Below are 7,736 nucleotides of genomic sequence, written 5' to 3'. Positions count from 1 at the left end.
CAACACTTCACTTTATATGAATGGCTGAGCCAAGGTCAACTATCTCCTACCTGATGGTCCGGAGGAGCTCCTGCCCACTGTGGCTTCGTTCACCGAGGCTCACAAAATGGGGGACAGCCTGAGAGCGCCGGGCCTGACATCATTGGTAAGACACCGGGGCGCGTTGGACTGCAATCAAAGTGGTGGATGGTTGCAAGATGGTTGCAATCATTTATGGTGACAGGGGATAAAAATTGCCGGCGGCACATGGCACAAGCGATCAGCGGTATATAGTATATACCGCTGATCGCTTGTACCGGGACCCCACAGGGGGGGTCCCGATGACTGCCCCATGCTCTCCGCTACCTCCGGTGGCGGAGAGCATGGGGCCTTCATTCATTTTTCTTTTTTGATCACTGTGAACAGACATTAGTCTGTTCACAGTGATCGCGGCGGCCATCTTGGATCCGATGGCCGCCGCGGGAGGGGGGGTTAGTGACTGGGGCACTAGGGGCTGATCTGGGGTCTGATTTTTACTTATTTCATCTCCCCCCACCGTGGATTCACAGTGGGGGGAGATGAAATACAGCGGCGGCACCGGCCCTTTAGTGACCGCCGTTTCGGCGGTCACTAAGGGGTTAATGGGGGTCAGCTGCGGAATCGCAGCTGATCCTCATTATCTCCGGTGCTGTACACAGATGAGAGCGGGATCGTTGTCCCTGCAGCGATCCCGTTCTCATCACAAAGCCCCCTCAAGTCAGGAACGTATATGTACATTCCTACTGCACGGGGCATGTGCAATAGGAACGTATATATACAGATGGCTGACGTGAAGGGGTTAAAGGACCAGACATCAGCACTGGGGTGCACGGTCTTGGACACCAAGAATCCCGATGATGGGACTTTTTTTTTTGTTTCTGGGACAGTGATGGGACTTTTTTTGTTTCTCAAACAGTGATGGGACTTTTTTTTCGACTTTTTTTTTTTACTTTTTGTTGTTGCAGCTTAACGGGGTTCTTCTATTTTTTGAACCTGATTTTAAAGATATGAACTGATTTTCGCTTAATAAATTCGATAAGCTTGAACATTGAAGTTGCTTTCATGTGTCTTGGTTAATACTCACAGACAGCTGTCACATTACATTTTTGATTAGGCAGCACCCAGGTATATCTGAGGAGACTAATTTAAGGTCTCACCCTAACAGGGGTGACATCACACATCTTGATATTCACAGAAAACCTCGGTACAAGGGATTATAGGAGTAATAATCCCTTGTATCCTGGACTATTCTTTGACAAAAGTACAATTTTGCGTTGCTGTTGTTATTTTTACCAGATTCGTAACGAACTTTCTCAAAGTTCGGTTCGGTTCGGTCCCGAACCGAACTTTTCCTAAAGTTCGTAACGAAACTGGTTCGTAATGCTTCGGTTCGCTCATCCCTAGTAACAATCTTACATTTTTTGTGGGGTAATATAATACCACATAGAGTACTAGCGCCATGTTTACTAGTAATATTATTTTTTCTTCATAACCATAGATGGTTGATGAGCGAGATGAGCGATACCAAAAATCTGGTACCAAAAATCTCCTTCCGCAAAGAAAAAAGAAGATTATCTCTAACAGTTGCTCAGAGACTAATCTAGGAGTTTAGATAGTCGGGGTGATGAACATCACATATTCACCCAACAAGACAGAATTCAACGCTGATTTCATTTGTTGATCTTTGGAGGTTGTGAAACCATCAATCTTAAGGCAATAGTTTTACGCGCTATTAACAAAGTTCTCCATAAAGAACATGTAATGGTGGAGACTCCAAACCTCCTCATCCGGAACACCAAACAGAGTTTATGTTCACAGGAAAGTGATGTCCTGAGTATTCTTGTGAGAGTCTCTAGCACTTCCTCCAAGAATGCATAGACCAGGTGGCGTTCCCAAGTTTGGTCCTGTGCCCTACACCTATGACATTCCTTGGAAGGTTACCTCCCAGTCCTCTGCGTCCTGTTTATAAATTTGATGTATAATTTTTTTTAAAAAAATGGATCAATTTATTGTTGATCACAAGGGTATGAAGCAATCCAGTTGTGTAAAGCATCATCATCAGCTCTGGTATTTTTTTCTAATTTTCCTATCCAGGAGAGGAGTCATGGGAAGCTTTAGCTCATACTGAAGAATGTACAGAGCTGATACTAATCATCTAGGACCAGGCAACCTAAAAACCTCAATTAAAGTAACTGAGAAGAGTCTGCTAAAAGGGGAAAAGTAACTCTGAAAGATATGCTTAAGCTGTAGAAACCTGTTAAAGGGTTCTCTGAGCAGGTCATGTTTGGATTGTAGTTGTGGAAATGAGTAGGAGCGTTAAAAGGGGTTTTACAGGCCAACACTTGACAGCTGTTTGCCAGAGCAAGTGCACCTGCATATACAGTGGAGCAGAACCTAAGGCAGACATTGTGTAATGGCTGTGCTCTCGATCACTCCCAAGTGGAAGCTGAACGGCAGTAACACAATAAGACCACTGCACAATATGTGGAGCTACATGGCTTTATAACTTTTTTTTTTTTTTTTTTTTTTTTTTTTTTTGGTGGGGGGGGGGGTGTAAGGTGATAAAAAAAAAACTGTTCTGGCAGTATTTTGTAGTCAAATATCTTAATAGTTTGTAAAAATGTAAAATTATTATATTCCAACATCCACAGGCACAGATTTTTCTCATTGTTGACATATTGTATTTTCTGAATACAAAAAGAAGCTATTTTTTTAAGTCTTTATCAAAACAAAACAGCAATGACCATCTGTCAGGATGGTATCTCTGCGGAGTGTGATGCGCCCCTCGGCTCGTGCCGTGCGGACGAGAAGGCACTGATTTCTTGTGTTCTGTTTCTGTGTATTGTTTTGCAGTGTCTGAACACTGGTTTATCTGCTCACTTTGTTTGGAGGACACACCTGACTTCACCTGCTGATTTATGTCTGGCCATGTCAGGGTTAATCTGTGTTTTAGTTCTGCTGTGACTGACAGGTCATCATGCCAGTGGATCTGTTTTGCTCTCAGGTGTCTGTGTTTGGAGATCAGGGGGATGGTCTTATTACATTCTGGACCAGAACCCTGGCCTCCTATATAACTTACCCCAGTCTGTGCATTCATTGCTGGTTATTAACCCGATTGTTGTGACCCAGACTGTTGACTATTCTTTATTGTGTTTGTGTCTGGGGATGAGCCAGAGATTGGGCATTATTATGTCACTCTTACAAGGACCTCCGCAGGAGTGGGCCTTTTCTTTGCCTCCAGATGCCACTTTTTTTTTTTTTTCTTTGAAGAAAGAAAAAAACATATTACAAACAAACAACATATCTTCCGTCCCATCAATCGGGACTATATCCCCCACATATACATATAAAAATCTTATTTCACCCAATACGACAATGAAAGATAAATATTATCATAAAGAAGAACCCCCCACAACCCCCCCACCCTTACCAGCCCGGCGATCAGGAGAGGGAAAAAATTTCGGCATTGGAAGTACTTTATGATGACCCTGACAGGGCAGCAGCAGCTGAGAGGCAGTTGACAACTTTGAGGCAGGGCAAGCGACCTGTGGGGGAGTATTGTGCCCAGTTCCGCCAGTGGTGCGTTCCATTCGGTTGGAATGATCCTGCGCTTAGATGCAAATTTAAGCAGGGGTTATCTGATGGCATTAAGGATGCCTGGACAGGTCATCCAGATCCTCCAACCCTTAAGCAGGCCATGAATTTGGCTATTCGCATCGACAGTAGGCTCCGTGACAGACATAGGGAGAGAGTAGGCTCTGACTCTTCTAAAACCCCTGTCTCCTATTCTGTCAAAAACCCTATTGTTACCCCTGACATTCCTGAGGACGAGCCCATGCAGCTGGGACTATTGGACACCAGGACCAGGCGAGAACATCGAAGACACAACGGTCTATGTTATTACTGTTGTGACAGTGGCCACTTCATCAGTTTCTACCACAAGCATCCCAAGCGGCAAGAAAATCAGCTCCCGGATCATCGGCGTTCAGGTGACTCTCAGGAGAGTCACTTGGGTGCACAGGTACCCCCCTGCTCACAGGTACCCCCCTGTACCCCTGTACCCCCCTGTTCACCATGCCATGGACTCTTCTTCTGACAAATGGGAGTCAGATGGCAATTTTTTAAGTGAAGTTGAGTCCTGTGAGGGTCCTGAGGCCCTTCATAAAAGGGGGGGGGGGGGTACTGTCAGGATAGTATCTCCGAGGAGTGTGATGCGCCTCTCGGCTCATGCTGTGCGGCCGAGAAGGCAATGATTTCTTGTATTCTGTTTCTGTGTTTTGTTTTGTCTGAACACTGGTTTATCTGCTCACTTTGTTTGGTTGACACACTCGACTTCACCTGCTGATTGTCTAGCCATGTCAGGGTTAATCTGTGTTTTAGTTCTGCTGTGACTGACAGGCCATCCTGCGAGTGGATCTGTTTTGTTCTCAGGTGTGTGTGCTTGGAGATCAGGGAGATGGTCCTATTACGTTCTGGATCAGAACCCTGGCCTCCTATATAACTAACCCCAGTCTGTGCACTCATTGCTGGTTATTGACTTAGTCTCTGCCTGGTAGTGTCTTCTGTTATTTGCATCTCCTGATCTTTGCCTTTGTATCTTTGACGTCTATTAGTCTATTAGTGTCAAGGAGAGCAGTGGTTATGTGGAGGAATTACACACCAGCTCAGTTAGTTGATCAGGGGTGGGTGGATCTTGGGGGACAGCTCACACAGGCTGAACAGAAAGAGGAAAGCAGATATAAGGCAGTCTGCAGGGAAGAATCACTGTGTAGTGAGATGACAGATCATACAACAAATTGTAGAAGCCAAACTAAATAAAACTGTTGACTGCAAATATGTATCTAAGGGCCTGAGGAAGAAGAAATTCCTACTTTGAAATGCATTGTCAATATTTTGCGTCCATAGAGAATTAATGGAGCTGTGCGCGCGCTGCAGAGATGAGTCCGGCTCCATTCATTCTCTATGGACGCCGGACCTATCTCAACAGTGCGCGCGCTTCTGACCGGGATATCTCCATCCCGGGACCGGCTCCGAGAGAGGGGCTCGGCGGGTTGAGGTTGGGATGGGGGTCGGGAGCCTGTCACCCCAGCACGGGGGGTGACAGGTCCTCTTTAAAATGCATTGTCCATATTTTTCAAATTTTCTTTTCTTTATTATATTTTACAATATGGCTTCCTCTTATTTATTGCACACTTACAATGTATAATTAGCTCGAAAATTGCTTACTACTGATTCCATACAGGCAGAAATAGTGCCACACTGCAAAACAATACTGCATAGGAAATGCTTATTTCATTTGCTTATCATTAGTTGTCAAACCTTCAAATATTGAAGCAAAGAACGACACAGAAAAAAAGGTCAATAGGAAACTGACACCATAAGCATGTCTGTGTGAATTATATTATTTCTTCACTAAGGTGTCAGCAAGGTGAAGCCTATAATCAGGGGTGCCAATGGAATAGTACCCATAGCCTGACCTCTAACTCCTAACCTTTGAGCAGCTGTCACAACACATACAGAGTTGTCACTTACATCTTAGAGCACATTCTTACTTAAAAAAAAAAAAAAAAGTACAGCATATTTCTTACTGTCACATGTGAAATGTTACCGAAGGCTGAGCGTTCAGATGTTCCATTGAAGCTCATAGTTTTGTTAAACACTAAGCAAATGTTTACTATGATGATGTCCTTACATGTTATTGATATTTTAAGGTTGCTTTCACACAGTTTCCATTTGCTGTATGCGTAGTGAGTTGTCTAATATATGCAGAAGCCCCTTAGGCAGATATACATATGAAATCCTCCTCACCTTTCCAGCATATTCCACTAGCTTAAAACATATTTCACTATACTCTGTATGGAAATGTATATGCTATATGTGTCTATGTGTGGCCACCCAGAGGTCGTTATGTGAATTACAGCCAGTTAAGGGTTTTGCTAATGTATTGCAATGCTGTATTGAACTTGTATGATGAGAAACTGGAAGCTTTGAAAGAGTTCTCCAGGATTATTTAGTTTCTTTCAAAAACAGCAATGAATTTATCCTCAGATTGTGTATGGTAATATAACTCAGCTTCATTCACTTCTATAGAACTCAGTTGCAACACTACGCACAAACTGAGGACAACTGTGGCGCTGATTTTGGAAGAAAGCAACAATTATTTTTTTTTTAATTCTGGCTAACCCCCTCTCTTCCATACAATATAATACAGTAACTGACTTCTACATGCAGTATATGGTTTGTAGATGGTCTGTAGAAGCGCTAAGAGAGCGTGAAACAGCTGTAACAGGCAACACCCTTTGTGGTGAATGACGCAATTTTTCTACGTTTAGGCTGGGTACACACTACGTATATTTCAGTCAGTATTGTGGTCCTCATATTGCAACCAAAACCAGGAGTGGATTAAAAACACAGAAAGGCTCTGTCCACACAATTTAATGGCAAATATTTGCTGTTATTTTAAAACAACGGCTGTTATATTGAAATAATGGCCGTTATTTACTGTTATATGGCGGTCATCCACTCAATTTCAACATTGTGTGAACAGAGCCTTTCTGTGTTTTTAATCCACTCCTGATTTTGGTTGCAATATGAGGACAACAATACTGACTGAAATATACGTAGTGTGAATGTTTTTTTGTTAACATGGGAGTCTATGGATGACAAATGCCATTGTATGTCAATACAGTGGAATCTGTTGGAGATGTCTATCTGCTTCAACTATGAAAAACTAGAAATGATTGCATGTTACTTCATTCTCCCAAAAGTAATGCAACTTTATTTCCAAGCCATTCAGCATTCTCAGTAGGACTTCACTGCACATGACGGCATCTATGCGCTGATATACAGTGTATTCCTATTCATCTCCTAATACAGCTGCTTCCAATACAGCTGCTTCCAATCCCCCGCTGCTCACCTTTTCCCTATGCTTTTTAGACAAGAGTTTGGAGCAGAACCAATAACTGACAGAGACGGACACCAGTTTTTCCACAGCTCCAGCTATTTATACAGTACATAGAATATTTAAGACCAGATCATGTAAATTATCTTCTTGATTTGTAGGAAATTATTATCAGTTGTTAAAAGCCTGAAAAGGAGTTAAACTTTGACAGGAAGATAAGGAAATGGTGCTGTAGATGGGAATGTTACAGTCTTTCCTAAAAGGAGTTAGTGTTTCACAAGAAAGGAAATGAGGAAACCATGCAGTAAAGTGATTAGGAAAATGAGAGGTTGAGCCCTGGGGGGCGGGAGACAGCTGCCACTCAATGGAAGAATAAGTGCAAGAGTAAGAGGACCTTAGAGGGGGGGGGGGGGGGGGTGAGGATACCAGGGGAATGACATGGAAATTACAGGGCAGGGAAAGAAATAAGATTATCTATTTGATTGCAGCATACAAGACCCAAAAGCCAGAAAAGTCATTTCTTTCAGTTTTGTATGGGTTAAGATAGAGATGGTGTTATGCAGTTAGCCAGGGCAGTTTCTAGGCCATTTTGGCAACAGGGCGACTCTGAAAAAAGTGCCCCCCCCAGACTGCAGAGTGCCCCTATATGGAACATGTGTCCTGGAGGGATGCTGCTGGGGGACACCTACAGAAGCAACCAGTGAGAAGAGACACCATAGCTTCATTGAATAACAACTACAACTCTCAGAATGCCTTACACTTTGCAATGTTTTCCAAATTTTCCGAAAAAATGTATGGAAAAATTAATGCTCATGTG

Source organism: Dendropsophus ebraccatus, chromosome 10, assembly GCF_027789765.1.
Source record: "Dendropsophus ebraccatus isolate aDenEbr1 chromosome 10, aDenEbr1.pat, whole genome shotgun sequence".
In the NCBI taxonomy this organism is placed as follows: Eukaryota; Metazoa; Chordata; class Amphibia; order Anura; family Hylidae; genus Dendropsophus; species Dendropsophus ebraccatus.
Note: the sequence above shows the minus strand (reverse complement) of the source record.